The sequence below is a fragment of the Pinus tabuliformis genome, chromosome 4_2 (assembly GCF_031772625.1).
Source record: "Pinus tabuliformis cultivar Carrire ecotype Pingquan chromosome 4_2, CPIR1, whole genome shotgun sequence".
Taxonomy (NCBI): Eukaryota; Viridiplantae; Streptophyta; class Pinopsida; order Pinales; family Pinaceae; genus Pinus; species Pinus tabuliformis.
The window spans coordinates 1,034,050,856-1,034,067,873 of NC_142304.1; the positions used below are offsets into that span (position 1 = coordinate 1,034,050,856).

Below are 17,018 nucleotides of genomic sequence, written 5' to 3' on the forward strand. Positions count from 1 at the left end.
TCAATTTTATGTCATCGTGGTCAACTTCTTCTAGATTTATGAAATCATTGAGTTTGTCTAGATGTTGTTGAGAAGTATAATATCCAATACCATCAAAATGAATAAGACATTATCCATAATTTTGTGGGAGATCATGGACCTGTACTGGAAGTTTCAAAGGTGCATATCAGGCAGGCATAGGCCTACGATGTAAAATTGTACTAATAGCAAGAGTAAAGACAACAAAAGTTACAGATACTGAGATTGTTGCAATGGAGTTGATGGAATAGGATTTCGAAAGACTCCATATGACAATTGAGTAGTTGGGGTAAACAAAGATGGGATGAAATAAGGATAAGTTTGAGATTTAGCAGCAGCTTCTTGAAGTTCCTTGACTTTTTGTTCCAATTTTTGAAAGTGAGCCCAAATCTCAAAATCTTGGGGTAAAAGCTCTAGTTCCGGGATAGAGGGCCCAGGGGTAAAGGTCTTAAGATCTGTTGGATCTAAAATAGTTTTTGACAAATTACTCTTGGACTTAGATCTGAGTAAGTTACTTTCAAATTTAATATCTAGCACTAAGTCTTCAAAAGTTTCAAGTTTTGCAGGTAGAGAGAAAGATCTTTCTAAATTGACCGTACCTGTTTCCTTGGGAGTCTTTTTCCTGAACAACTTTTCTGGGCTTGACAAAATCTAAGGTGGATTTGGATCCGGGTTCCTCCGAGTATGAACACCTGTATGAGCCAGAACTTCATTAATAATAACCCTTCATATCATAGTGTGGAGTCACCAGAGCAAACATCTTGCAGCCAAATTGATATACAAACATTTGTTTTCCCTCAGAGACTTGATCTTCAATAATAAAATCGTTAGGGGGAAAATATGATTTTCCTTCCCCGACAACAACGCCAAAATGTTATCACCTAGGGAAAAACCCTAAGGTAACCTCTTTTAGGTTGAAGTTGGCCCTTCAACCTGGAGAGGGATCTCTCCGTAAAACTAAACTACCCTATGGTCACTGTAGTAGAAGGTTTTGTTCAATTGAGTTTAGGTGGCCATATTTAGATCTATGGATGAAATTGGTTGGCTGGTTTTCAAAACCATTGGGCATGGAGTCCAACTATTAAACAAATGAGATCACAACTCCAATGAGCAAGTTGTAAAAAGCATAAAAGTCACAAGTCCTTTGATTGTTTGGGATATTTGGAAGAAAGAGGACTCAAGGAAAAAAAAGGTTTATAAATGACTAAAATAACAAATATTAATGACTGGTAATTTTAAGAGAGAAGCATCAAAGAAATCATATCTCATAAACTAACATTCTCAGACATTGAAGAAAACAATTATATAACAGAGAAATACTAACAGGGAGAAGTAACACATGAATTTCCTACTAACTGCTCATTAAACACTATGAATACATTCAAGATTGCTCAAATATATTTAGACTACAAGTGTTTTTCCAATAATTTCCAACCTCATTTCAATATTCATAAACTATTTATATAGTGCTTACATAACAATTTGCAAAATAATAGTCATCACATAATTACAGAAACTGAGATATTTTAAATATCTTTCAAGTTCATGTATGCAAAAGATAAACTTAAAAATATTTTGTCTTTCCTAGAATAACTATAGGAAAAGATGCTTGTCTTTAGGAGAAAATAAATATTTGGTCAACTGCCTCCCTTGAAAGTAGAATAGGTCCCTAAAATGTAGTTTAGCATCTCTGCTAGCATAACAGGTCCCTCTGCAACAATTCATCAAAACTGCTCCTTTGTTTTTCTCGTTCTTCTTCATTTATGCTAGAAATTCTTCAGCCTTAAAATATGGAAACTAGTTCATTAATGTTGATCCTCTGCCTTGGAATCTGAAGTGCTTGAAGTTGTTTTCACAAAACCTATTAGTTGCCCTTTCAAATTACCAACTCTTATTCCTGCACTCAATCTAGCAGTCGTTGAGTCATCCATCCCTTACCTCTTTGTGTCACACTATCGAAGCCCAATACGTCCTGTAATATTACCATAGTGCTATATTGGAGCTTTGCCGTATCAGATCTTTATTCTTAAAAGACATTAGAAAATAATGAGTTTTGATGCCCTTTTCCTTTTTCATTGCTCCTTGAAAAGTGTATCGAATAAGACCGAGGGTCATGACCTGTCGCTTAACCTTAAGGTTCTAAGCCTTCAGACTCCTACTGGGGGCCCCTCTCCCTTTGTTAACTACTTTGCGCCCTTGGTTCATTGAGCTGTTAGGACCATGTGCCAACCCCAATATCGAATCCCCCTTATCGGAAAGTTTTCAAGTGCCAACTGTTATAAAGTGCCGACATCCTCAACCTCCGATATGCAATCTCCGATATGATATCATCACTCCATGTGGAACCTCATGAGTGGTGACATGTGTCACCCAGATTTTTCCCCTTAGGCCCCCTCAAAATGCCAAAACTGTCTGCCATGTGTCCTTTTGTACTCCAATGTCATGTTGATGTTATATGCCACTATAGCTTTATCGGAACCAATCATATGCTACCATGTGTCTCGCTAGAGGAGAGAGAAAAGAGCCCATCCACCTTTGGTTTTGCGATGAAATCCTTCGTTAACCTTTATCAGTGTTCCTCGACAGTTTTTAACACTATCAACACCTTATGCATATCGCAACTTTTAAAAGGTTGTCACCTTAAGAAGTTATGATTCTCCGATTCGCTAACCTTCCGATGTGTCGATGCTCCGATATGTAGGACCTCCGATATCTCTGGTCCTCTGATATGCAATAGCCGATCTGTTGGACCTCTGACATGTGATCATCGATATGCTCTGGACCTTCGACATGCGATTTCTAATATGCCCTGGACCTCCGATACATGATCGACGATATGCCTTTCCTTCCTCAGGCTTCAATCCATGAAACTTCAACATACCATATCTTTTGATCCAGGAGTCCAATTTTGGATTCCCACGTACCATTGGAAAGCTTGTTCAAAGCACTTTCCAATGGAGAGGGTTTGATGTATGCTTTGATTCCTTCTACTACTTGGAAGATGACTGCAAAATTCTCTTCTTATTTACTCGGATTTCCAAAAAATGTTGACAACCCTGCTATCAAGAAATTTTCCCTGTTTATTACAATTTTAAATGTTGACACTACAATTGTCAGCATTTTCCAAAAAAGATTTAAAAATGAAAAATGTTTATTGTGATAACACAGTTGGAGGAGGATCAAGTGCTTATAGGATTTCATCAAATGGTGCAAAAGGCTCGAGACAAATCTTAGCATGATCGTTGTGTCAAACTGAAGAAATTTCAATCGAGAGACTTCATGTTGCTTTATGATAGTAAATTCCTAAAGTGCCCTAGCAAGCTTCAAATGAATTGGTGTGGTCCCTATAAGATTAAGACTGTGACCGATGCAGGTGTGGTACAACTCGAAAAGTTGGATGGTGAACCTTGGGAAGGCTATGTAATCAGGAGTTGGCTAAAACTATGTAGGGTGAACTAGTCATTTGCACAGCAGTAGATGGAGCCATTCACAATATTTACTTTGTATATAAATAAGTTATAGAAATGTTAATTTTTGGTTGTGTTGCAGGATAGGTCACTGTAGTTATTGTTGCTAAAATTGGTTTCCAGATGTGTACATATCACATCGAAATTTTTTGTTGCATAGGAGGGATAGGGATGGTGCAAGAATATCACAATGGGAGTAGAGAGCAGTGTTGGGGGTAGGCCCCATGCCAAAATCCATGTGACAAAACATTAGGTGACGAAGGATGGGACAATCAATCGAAATGATTGGTCGATTGTAGTAATTTGATAGGGTCATCGGAAATACTACAGAGAAGCGATATGGGAGATCATGTGGCTTAGATTGACATGTGGACCTATCAACAACACATTAGCTTATCAACCCTTCAAGTAATGGAGCGACGGATTGGAGGTTTTTCATACAAGTGGAACTGATTGTTTTGAGGTGAGTTTGGATTATTAGCACGCATTAGCACACACCCACCACCTCCTCCCTAGTGATATGGAAGTTTTGTAATAAGTCAGATCTAGGAATCAATGATTCACATCATAATACACAGCGAGAGAGATTGTCTGTGATCATGCAACCATCGGTTGTTGTAGTGCAGCGAATTGGTTATATAAGGAGAATGGATGGAGTTATTTATTCAGTGCAATAGTGAGAATGGAGCACAAATTTTGTGGGGAGAGAGTTGAGGATAGAGGATGATGTAGTGTTAGGCATTGCTGGAAGTTTAGGAAGATTAGAGTTGAGTTAAGGAGCAAGGAGATGTCAGGAGTTGCGATCGAGAGTCCAAGAGGTTTCTAGGAGTTTAAGACACTGTGGGATATGAGGGAAATTTCTCTAAGAGATATTATAAAGGAGGTGGTATGGGTGGGTCAAATTTGTTATCACGACACTACCTATGGTGTATGTCTGAGAGAAAACTATGAATGGCAGTGTCAAAGTGGTCACCTATGGGTGAGCTACAACATCCAAAAGGAGTTGGCATTGCATGCGCTAGGAGGTGGCATATATATTTTCATAGAGAAATGGAGGCCTTCATCTCTATAGAGATTTCTACAATCTATAATAATAGCAACAATCAATGGTTGCAAGTGCAATGGGCGAGCTGGAGTTCAATTCATTAGTAAAGAGGTTCCTCAAAACAATGGGAATAACAAAAGGGTTGAGTGGCTTGTGATGAGCCATAAGTGTGTGTTGGGGGCTTGTTGGAGGTAAGTTTTGAAGCAATTTTGGTTGCACATGCACAAGCAAATGTGATAGGAATGAAACGTTGGATCATTGTGCAGACATGGGTGAGTGTGCAACGAAAACATGCAAAAAAGAACTGTGCAGTTGGAAATGATGCAGAAGAGCAGAAGTGGCTAGGCAAGAAGTTACCCAAAAATCAAATTTCAAATGCCCGTGTTTAGAGTAATTCCTGTTTTCTTAAACCACAATTTAACTGCCCATGGTATGAATTTACTAGGAGTAATTTCCTACATAAAATGCATGCATGTAATCTTGCATAAGTTTGTAGAAGCTGACAAGATTAGGGTTCGAGGTTTGCTTATGTTCTATTATGATTTATTTTGACATGTGTTGTTATGTTCGTTGCTCTATTCCTCTCTGTGGGTTGGTCAGTTAGCCACTTAATTAGCAAGATGACTGACTAGTAACTCTGTAACTATATATTGATGAACTAAGATGGTGAGCCGAGAGCAACCCTGTAGTAAAGAGATGATGTAATATGATTGGCACCCATTATGGTAATATAATGATATTTGGACTTATATATCTCTGCGTTTTGTGGTTGAATGATAATCCCTTGTGTGTGTAGCATTTAGTTGTGTTATTCATGGTTGAACGAGGATAATATGTGGCTAATACTATTTGGTCCCTTTTATTTTTTGCTATTGATAATGATTTGGGTTTGATATTAGTAACTATCATGGCTGTTATACATGGGACCTTGGGCTTGGACAAGATAGGACGATGAACAATATGGATTCTCATTCCCTTTTAAGTTGCAGAAATTTGGTTCACACATCCCCAATTAGGTGCCTCGAGTCAGACCTCGCCTATTCCATAGGTGTTGTCTAGATTTAGGTAATACCAATATATGTATATGTATATGTATATGTGTGTGTGTGTATATATATATATATATATATATATATATATATATATATATATATAATTGTCGCTATTAATTAAAAAAATGAATATAAATTTTAATATTCCACTTAAACATTGTATGAGATGACTTCATATTATTTGGAGGGATAAACTATATACACCTCAATAATTTATTTATCTATTTAATTTAACCATGGTGAATCACAACACGTTGGAGTAATTTGGGTAAAACCCATGGTTAAATCTTTTGGCTACCGCTAAAACGCCAAGAGTATATCGAATAGCATGTCTGTCACATATAACAATAACTTATGACCTAGAAAAAGCAGATATGTCACATAAGTGAGGGTGCCTACTCAGCATTACGACAACAGGTAAAACATATCCCTTGGAGTCGAACCCTAGTGGATGAGAGAACAAATTGTCCTTTCAACCACTCAAGCTACTAAATTGTGCTACCAACCACTCAAGCTACCAAACTAAGACATACACCTCAAAATATTTTTGTAGTTAAATTGTTGTGCAAAGAGAGGTCTCTTGTCCCACAAACAAGGGGGTTTCATACACCAATTTGGTGTTTGGCTTAACTATGGCCTTAAAATTATATTAGTATTGTTATGTATCTACTAATATAATTTTAAGGTCATAACTAACCCAAAATTATGCTATTATTATAATATATTTATTAAGTCCTGGGTTAGTAGCTCGAGTGGTTGGGAGCTTGGTTTATTCTCCCACCCACACAAATTCAATTCCAAGAGACATGTTTGGCCTGATGTTGGGCCACTAATTTGTCATTTTAATTATCATTTCTTAACATCTATTTCATCCATTTCTACAATTATTTTATCACGTCATTTATAATAATTTACCATATAATTCCATTTAATAATTATTTATGCTCTTATGGATAAGTAATGTTTATTTTCCTTTATTTTTAATATATTGAAAACTATTATGCATAATTTTTCCAATGATGCTTTATGAATGGATTTTATAACATCACTCACGATTTTAACCTCAAAGATCTCTTCTAGATTGCAAATCTGAGCTCCAACTCATAGTCAAATATTCAAACTCAGAAATTTGTTGGGATAAGAGGCGATGATTTTGCGTTGGATTTTACGGGCAAATGAGGACAAATCTGGAAATTCCACGACATGTGTTTTGTGCAGAATAGACCAAATTAGTTTATAAGAGAGAAATTTTCCAAAATTTGGTATTCTCCCAATTACAATTCCAAATTTGACTTGTTCTAGTTGAATGTTGATGGAGAGATATTTCATATCTCATATTGCTTATTGATATTTTGTAATCAATCTAAAACTGTAATGGGAAATCATTTTGTAATCAGTTTAGTTGTAATTACCCTTTGCTCTCTGTGTATTTAAATGGAACCAAAGATCAAAGAGAAATGATAGAAAATTGTTGAATTTGAGGCAAAGCTAAGAACTTCATTCTGTTGTAAATGAGATATTTTAATGAATGTAGTTATACATTGAGTTTTTCATTTGTTATTCTTAACCTAATTTGAATTATTACTCAAGGCAGAACTAACTCTCGAACAGTTCGGTCCACTACCTTAGACAAGGAACTACCTTGAACACGTAAAGTAGATTAGTTGTGTGCTTTTTCTTTTTAATTAGTTGTTGTTTCTTTGAATTTCAATTAATGTTCCTTAAATTAAATTTCCTTTTTTTTCAAGTCATTTGTTGTTTGCTACATTTTCCATATTTGTTGTTTCCTGCAATTTCTAGATTTATATTAATTTATTGCTCTAGATTAGCATTTGAATTTTGTTGGGTGCAATGCGTTAAATTTCCAATTCAGCAAGGTGTCGTTTGATTTAGTATTGATTCAAGTTCTGTGATTAGGATTTTTTTTCTTGTCATTTACTTTCTGCTTTTTAAATTTAGCATTGTTATCCAAGTCTTACATTTAATTTCTTGTTGAGTGAGCTTTCTAGTGTAGAGAAAAATCATGTAGAACCAGTGTTAGTTGTTGGCAATTACTTGCATATATTTTTTCATTTGCCTTGAAATGAAAATATGTTCCTTAGGTTGATAATTAATGTCTAGGTGATTAGTTGCTTTTTTTAAGCAAATAATTTCCCCAACATTTTGGTGTCGTTGCCAGGGAGGCAGTGAAATAACACTACCACACTAATATTTGGTTGTAGGTGCATTCTTGACTCCGAGAACGTTGGATATTAAAGATATAAGGTAAGAACCTATCCACACACCCTAGCTAACTTGTGGTGAGGTATGCCCTTTGCAGGTAGTTCCAGGTCATATAGAATGCATGAATAGAAGTAGAAATTTGAAAAAAAACAAATATTATCATTTTATTTAAGTGGTGTTGTAAGAACCACCCAATCTACTAACCAGCTGGCAGGAATATTTGAAGGAGGAATCTTCAAAGATGGTAAGAGTTCTAGAGAAATTTTCTCTCGTTTTTTGAAATTTGTTGTAGAAACAAGAGTTATAGGAAATGAAATTAGTAATTTATTTGAATATATTAGCTCTCTAAATTCACAATTGGAATTTTTGCACGATAAAGAAATCAGGAAGAATTTCAAGAAGTATTTTGATCTCGGTGTCATTTTGCAAGACGTTGTCCTTTGGATAGTCTCAAAACCTCTAGGGTATGTGACTTGAGCCATTCCATGGATAATTGTTGTTGTGAATAAAAAAGTTCATTAACAACATTAAGTCGAGTCACTAACGTACTTGGTCATGGTGGTAGTTAGCTATATAAATAATATTAAAATAATAATATTCATAATAAATAAAATAATTAATAGCCCATTAATTATGAAAGGGAAAGGGTTAAAAGGTGTGACCACTCACCTTCATGGCCAGTCAATGCCTATATAGGCACACTGCCATGAAGGATTGTAATCGCCATTCAGTTCTTATTTAATAATACAATTACTTACTTACACTCACACACACAATTTACACAGAATTACATTATTGTGTACTGGTTTCCTCACTATAGTGGTATCAGAGCATCGATTCTCCGCCTTCACCTATAACCACACTATCTTTTTGTTGTTCATTGTTCAATCTCATCTTCCACATGCTCTCCATGGTCAATCATATCTACCTGTGTTGCCATTGTCCTGCTCCACTTATCCCCTTGTTCCCAATGATTATGTCGCGTCCATTGTTCTTATTTCCTTACAAACACCACCTCGTTCTCGTCGCAACGTTCTGATCGAGTTGTTCTTTGTTAAGACCCTGTCGGGCGTCTACATTGTTCTCCCGATCATCGATGATTCAAAATTCCACTCTATTCTGTCCCCCACGACATCACTCGTCATACCGACATGCGTTGTTCTGACCATTCCTAACTTGTATCTGTCGTTGTTCCCCGTAACGCTAGTCACATAAGTTTCCAACAACAATCATCACTTCTTTTCCCCGTGCCTTCCTCTCGCATACATTTTCCTTGACTTATTCAACGCATGGTCTAACCATACTCCAAATCGTCATAACAAACATCTATCTCCCCAACACAATTTTACATTGAACGTTTTATATATATATATATATATAGTCAACTTGATATACAATTTAATTGAATTAATAATTATATAAAGAGTTAATATAAAACTAATTTTTTATATAAAAATAATATATATATATATAGATATATATATATATATATATATATATATATATATATATAATTAAATTAAGGTGGGGTTCTCTAAGAAAAAAGGCATAATGGTCAATAATGAAGAACTACAAGCTGACATTAGTCATTGTAGAGACGACATCAATGGCGTGTGATATTGTCTTGGCAATTTAGAAAAAGCGCAAACATAATTTAATGAGGGCCAAAAGAAGTTAACATTAATGATGGAAAAGATATTACAAAGAGACAACAAGTTTGAGGAAGCCACCAAAAGACTTGATGACCATAACGAGCGACTTAATCAATTGATGGAGAAGGTGGACATGTGATCCGAATCAGATCCATAACCGACTGTCAAAGAATCATGACTAAATCAGGTCGAACAAATCTTTGAAAACTACAAAACAGTGATAAAAAATGCCTTAAACCAGTGGCCATGGCAGCTGGCGTGGAACGACGAGGACCTCGGCCAAAGCACGCTGACCGAGGCCCATAGAGACTGCGCAGGAGGCCAAAACAACCCCTGGGAGCCCCGGATCAGGAAAAGGAGGCGATTTTGATGTGCGATTAGCGCGCATCGCTGGGCAAATAGGGCCGAAATGGAAAAGCCTTAAGCACTTGGTCACGTTGGGAGCTGGAGAACCGCGGGCGGAAAAAGGAAAAAGGGCTAAAGGATAAAGGCGGGACCCGTGCTCTGGAAAACTGGCAGTATTGATCGGGGCACCCTTGAACTGTAATAGGTTTTGGAGGAAGCATAGCGATCACACTCAACGATCGATGCATGGCAACGGAGGTGAGAGAAAAACCACTGCGAACACGCGCTATCGGTCGAGCAAGTTGACCATGCTCGACATGCGTATGACGTTGGATCTGGAGAAGCCTAGATCGAACGACTGAGATTGTGCCCGATGAAAAGAAGCAAAATCGACAAGAAATCAAGCCACGTTCTAAAGGGATTTGGAATCCGTTTGACCGCCACGGTGGAGAAAGAATGCATACCCGACATAACGGAAGAAACGAACCGACGAAGCATGCTGACACCAGTTAGAGGGAGACACGTGGCTACTTCCCGAGCATTCATGCTGATGCTGAACAGGGAACTCACAGCATGCAAGCCGAAGGAGAATCGACATAGGTGGGAGAAGAACCGAACAGACATGAGGATCTAATGGCTAAAGCCATGAACAGAGACAGTCGAATTACGGAGGAATAGAGATGAAGAAAGACAGTGAACAGTGGCCCCTGAGAGGAGGACTGAACACAAAGAGCAGTAAAGCCAAGCAGAGGAGACAGAGGGTCGAGATGACCACAGGCAGCATCGAGCACCATAGATCTTGAAGATTCAAGCCTTCCCATAGAGGAATTTGTCCGGATTGAGCATCACAGTTGGCTCTTTCCACTGTAGACCGTGGGTCACAGAGCTGGTAGGAAGAACAAGAGTCTGTGTACTCTGAGTGGCTTAGGGAATCCAAGAACCACCCTGCCAAGCAAACCTATTTCAGGAGAACTGGCATTGAGTCCCTGTATTTGTAATTTCTCTGCTTAAAGACATAATAAAACAAGGCCACCACTGAAGCTGGACCGGAGACGTAGCCCTGGAGAATAGGGTGAACTCCTTATTAAAATTGTTTGTGCCTTTGTGTTGCTTACTGTATTTCTCTACTATCTTTCCATTTAAATGTCTGTGTATTAGCAATCTGATCGATCCATTGCTTAAATGACACAGAACACACACCAGCACATGAGTCTGTAATACCTTTTGGTTAATAAATCTTTAACTGATGTCACTCATAGGGTGAATATCAGATCAAGTGGTATCAGAGCTCAAGGTTGTAAGGTTAGACAAGCTTGTGTTGGTTTAGCTATGAATGCTCACTAGATCAAAGCTCAAATTAGGAGAAGTAGAGTTGGTGGAAACTAATCCTGAAATTGGGAGAGTCTATTCTCGGAAGACAATGTCAGAGGAAGGTTCTATGGGGCCAGACCCTCAATTCCTAGAAATTTTCCTAGCTATAAAGTCTATGGTAGAAGAAATGTATAGGGACTTTAGAAAGCATAAGGATGGAGATTCATCAAGCTCTAAACAAGATAAAGAAGAAGATGAATCTCATTCCCAAAACCACTCCAAAGGAAAGGGGAAAGAAGAAAGCTTCCTCACACCTCCTAATAGCCCTGTGCATCATAAGAAAGCATATTTGATTAAACTAGATGTGAAATTTGATTTGCCTATATATGATGGAGAGCTAAATGCTAAAAAGTTGGGCAATTGGATTAGACAAATTGATGTGTATTGCAGAGTACAGAACATAGACTCAGACAAGAGCAAGATTCAGCTGGCAAGCCTACGCCTAGGAGGCACTGCCTTGGTTTGGTGGGAAGGCAGAACCCAAGCTGATATGAAAAGACATGGTAAGACCATCTTTGTCTGGAGTGAATTTGTTACTGCAATCCAAAAGCAGTTCTACCCATTGGCCTACATGCAACAAGCCATGATGAGTTGGCAAACTCTTCGGCAGTTGAAGGGGCAAAGTGTGCAAGGGTATACTCAAGAGTTCAGAAAGAGAGCATTGATGTTGGGTATCTCATTAGACTCACCAGAGACTCTTTTGAAGTACATTGGTGGTCTACATAGCTACATGAGGCATACCATCCTCATGTTTAATCCCACTAGTATAGATGAGGTATATGTACAAGCTACTTGTTATCTCAAAATCAGACCCTGATAGGCTGCTGGTCAGGTTGACTCTAAGTAACTATTTCAAACCTACTTTAGGCTGAGGCTTAGCCTCCTCAACCTGAGAGGGCTCTCTCTAGATGGGTTTGTGATTTTAATTAAGATAAGATGGCTAACTCTTTGTGAAATAACTGAGACAAATATGGATGCTGGAAAAACATTAAACAAGTTTCCATTGGGCCTATGGAGTCAACAACACCTTAATAAACAATGATCTTGACTTTACATAGAAGTCAGGGCATTCAGCATTTGAATATTCAGAACACAACTCATATGGAACCACAGTTTATAAATGCATACAGGAAATCAGAGCACAATCAGTGAATTCTGAGTGATTATACATCTATACAAATGTAAAAAATTAAGGAAAGGAAAAGATCACACATTTTGAACATAGAAATCCTTCATGAATCCTGAGAAGTAAAGCCAAATTATATTACTGAAACTCTGTCTTTACATAAGCCAAATACAATGCTCTGTCATAAAGTTTTCCCACCCTCATTACATTGCTGTTTCAGCTATATATATAACTCTTATTCTAACTAATAGAGATTCCTCCTCCAGCATGAGGGGAATTCGAACACTACTTCTAATGACACCTATTAACCCTTTAACAAACTAATAAATACAACTGACTACTAATTGACAGCTCTAGAAACCTAAAACAATTAGGATTCTAATTCTACATCATGCTGAACATAGCATTTATTACAATCAAGATTTATTCCCTGACAAGTGGTCTCTTTTAGTTTGGATGTGGTAGGTGTTTGTAGCTGCTTGCTGGACTTTGATGTCGCACTTTCTCCATTGCCCCTGAAAAATAGAAAACTGTCCCTGTTTATCGGCCTTTGGTTTTTCTCAAAGATGTTCGAATCCAATGAATTATGCCCTTCATCTTTGATTATACAAAACATATCAGAATGCCACGTCCTTGATCTGCTGTCCACCTTTGCCATGTGTGAAGATAAAAACCTCCTCCAAGCTGTCTGACATACCATGGACTAGTAAATGTGACCACTTTATAACAAAAAGTTCAGAATTGGGTTCGAATATATGTTTCTTCTACCTGTCTTGCCCTTGTTTAAAGTTGATACCTTTAAATCACTCTTTGAGGATATTCCTTTTTCAAAACTTTTCCCTCGGTCTCACAAAATCGGTTGACTGAGTTTAAATTATGTAGCTTCAACAGTTTCGTAGCGCACTACAAAACTACTGAGCGTTAGGCATCCTCTTCAGCAGTTTCATAGCGCGCTACGAAACTGCTGGGTAATTCCAAAAACACAGTTTCAACCCAAAATTTGACTGTCTTCAAGTAACAAGGAAGAAGAGATGTATGCCAATCATTGGCAATGAAGACAAAATCCTCCCCATAAGGTCCACTAAAGTGTTCACTGCTTGAGAGATTAAGAATCCTTGGAGCTTCAATAGCTGCTTGACATAAGAGGCTAAAACGAAGTTCATTGTCTTGGGTTTTTATCCCTGAACAAGAGATATCTGCATGTAAGACCTTTGGATTGTATTTTTTCTGCTGTGTGTCTGCCAATGAACACATATGAAGGCCTTCCCTCATGTTCATCAATGACCCGTTAAACCAAAAATGTTGTGCATCTGGTGAAGCCAGAGCCTTCCCAGAAGTCATCTCTATGGCATTTTGCAAGAGGTTAGCACTTTCTTTTAGTTCAGTTTCTTCTTTCAGAGAAACCTTCTGATTATCCTCAACTGGAGTCTGAACCATTGACCAAAAAGTAAAATTTGGTCTGATAGATCTGTCTGAGCATTTCAGTAAATATGGGTCAAATGGAAAGAACATGTCGAGTCTCTCAACACCCTCAAAGGCCTTGGATTCCTCTGTTTCAATTATGTTCTTTGAACTTGTGAAGCCTAAAACGTCAAATAGATGAACTGCTTTAACCTGCCTTAGAAATTCTTCTACGACTGATGGCAAACAAATCTTTAAAGGATTCAACTTGTGCTCAATAATTTTTTTTTTAGTGGTAACTTCTCTAACAGTAATCTCTGTTCAGGATCATCTATAAGCGACTTCATTCGGAAGCAAAGTATATACATAACAGCCTGACATGCTGAATAGAATACCCCATGCACTCCTGGATTCACAGGCTTCCTCTCCTCGTTATGATTATACGAGTATTGCAAGCACCAATCCACCAACCTTCTTAATGATGCAGAAACAACAGATAAAGGTAGGTATTTAGCATGAGACAAATAACTAGATAGGTAAGCAGCTGCAGTCATCCTTGTATTCCGTGGGCGAGATTTATTGACAAAAATATCACACAGCATTGAAGCAAAGTTTGCACCGCATGTCTTTGGAGCCAGAGAGCATAGATAGAAGACAAGAAACTGAGTAAACTTAGACTTGTGAGTATTCAAAATAGTTGATTGAAACGAGTGCATGAGTGTATCATAGACCTGTGGCAGGCGACCCTCATCAACACATAATTTCAGATGTTCTAAAGTCATTTCCATTAATACATCCATCTTATCTGCAATACCCCCCAGACTCTACATAGAAGAAGGTTTTGGCAATTCAACATTTGCCTCGCTACCAGGCTTCCCAGGTTCTTCATTTTCTTCATCATCTTCCATTTCCATGTCAAATATGTACACCTTGCTTGAGTCTTCATGTAAAATGTGTTCCCATTTTATTTCAACATCAATTTCAATAAGCCTGTCCACCACTGCCATAAGTAATCTACTACCAATAATTTCCCCAACAGCACTGCTCTCCACTCTAAGCATGTTCTCAACATACAAGGCATTCCAGTCTTTATGAATAACTCTGTGTGGCATCCTTCGAATAATTATTGGTTGCAACCTTAATGAAGCAGTTGGCACAAGCTCTGCAATTTGTTGTATTGCCAAATGCACTTGGTCCAGAATTTCGCTTTTCCTTGCTAGCTGTTCTGTTTTCTTCTGGAGGAGTTGGTATGCAGTTAGCCCACCTAAAATCAAGCGCCTGGTAAGGGAATCCATGAAGGTGGTAATCCACATGAAGGCGGAAGAAAATTCTTGACAAGCATGTCTAAGCACCTATCCACTAATCCTCCATTTGATGTCACCAAATTGATGATAACTTCCACTAACCCATCTGCTACATCCAAACTGAAATTCCAAAAGCTCATACCAAGCACAAAACTAAGAAGAGAACCATGGTGGTGTTCATTAATAGAGGAGACTGACTGAGAAAGGGCCTTCAATGTCATCACAAAAGCTGCTTCCTGAGAAGGATCCCCAGCTTCAATATTATTAAGGTCTTGAAGGAGTTGATTATAACATGTTGCATCCCCCTATGAGACGGAGATTAGAGCCTGGCGTATCCACAATCTGGCAACAGAAAGCACCTCTTTGTCAGTTGCAGTGCTCGTGCCCATCCCTGTCAATCGATTAACGTTCGGGGCTTCGACCTGCATACCCATCAAATGGTGGCGGCAATAACTATTGAAATTGCTTCTAAATTATTGGGGATTAGCGGCTAGAACCGCAAATTTGCTACTGTTCTACCGCTCTATATTTTTTAATTGCCGAATTTCTTCGAGCCCGAGATGAAAAATCCCTTCAAACACCTACTAGATTGGACCGTGAATATGTCAATCTAGAAAACTGATGTTAAAACGCAATGGAGTTTTAGCGTGTTGCTTGAAGTCATTCAATGGAACTAATGTCGGCTGGCAAGCTATCGGGATGACAGCTGTGGTGAGATTTGCTATGGATCAGCACGAATTCCCGATTTCATAGCGCAGTTAGTGCAAAATCGGTGTTTTGCGCTACGAAATCACCTAGACGGAGGTTTCTGCGCTGTGAACTTTGAAATAGGATTGACATATGGAGCTTAGGTGTGGTGTGAGACCATTGATGGACTAAAACAGAGAATTGACCCAATTTGACACACTAGCAAGACTCTTAACAAGACTCTAAAACAAGATGAAAAGACTAGGCCCAAAACTGACACCAACCCTTTGACAGATAATTGAACTGAGGTGAACAATTTAAAATTTTTTCTTGAGTGATAACAGTGGCTCCACTTGGGATAGTGTGCTCCTGTAGTACACTAAGAACTCGTAAGTCCAGTGTTTCATCTTTTTTATTACAAACGGAAATTTGCTTGACAAACATCCCTTTCCAGCGTCTTGGGCCTTCACCTCGGGCTTAAGCTTGATGATCACTGTAGGAGAAAGAAATCTACATCTACTGAAAAAAATGCTCAGTCAACCTTGAGCTTATTTGCATTTTCCTACCTACCTACCCTATCAATTCAAACTTCTTTCAGCTCAATCAATGTGAAATTTCCAATGTAGCCAATCATTTGTCTTATCTGATATTTGAGTTTTTTGACTGCATCGGAGTTCAGAGCCACAATGATATTGTGATGACCACTGCCACTGAAATTGCCTCTAATCTTCATAGAAAAACTGAAAAACTGGAGAGTAAAACTCTTCCATGTATTTAGTTATAGGATCCCAGAATACATGATCAGCTTGATGATTCTTGTAACTTTCTGGTTGTGCAAACTGATCTTCAACAACAGTGTGCAGTTCCTCAATCGTGAAAGAGAAAGGAAGCAACACTCTCTCCTTATGTTCTGCCATAGAAAGCTTATGAAAATAATGATCATGATTATGAAGACTATATGCCTGAATTTGACCTTGTAAACCTTCAATGTCTTTCTCAATGTCATTAGCAACTTCATTCAAAAATTTCATCTTATCCTCTGCCTTACACTCAAATGATTTTAGATACGAGGACAAGGACAAAGAAAAATTTTCATCTGTTTCTCCATTACTATGATCATTATTCCATTGTTTGAAACCTTGAATTGAAGGAGATTTTGCCACCAACTCTGATCTATCTATCCATTCCTCCAAAAACATAAACCAAAAGTCTTCAAATGACTTAATGGATTTGGCAGGAAAGCTTTCAATCCATTGTTTACATTTCCCTTGAAATGAATCATAGAACAACATAATGCAAACATCCTCATGTTTAACTCTAAGAAGCT

General features: G+C 37.9%; 1 pseudogene; it reads right to left on the minus strand.

Moving 5' to 3' along the window:
• Positions 1-12,916: 12,916 nt before the first annotated feature.
• Positions 12,917-15,646, minus strand: LOC149173149 (uncharacterized; annotated as a pseudogene).
• Between the last annotated feature and the right edge of the window lie 1,372 nt (positions 15,647-17,018).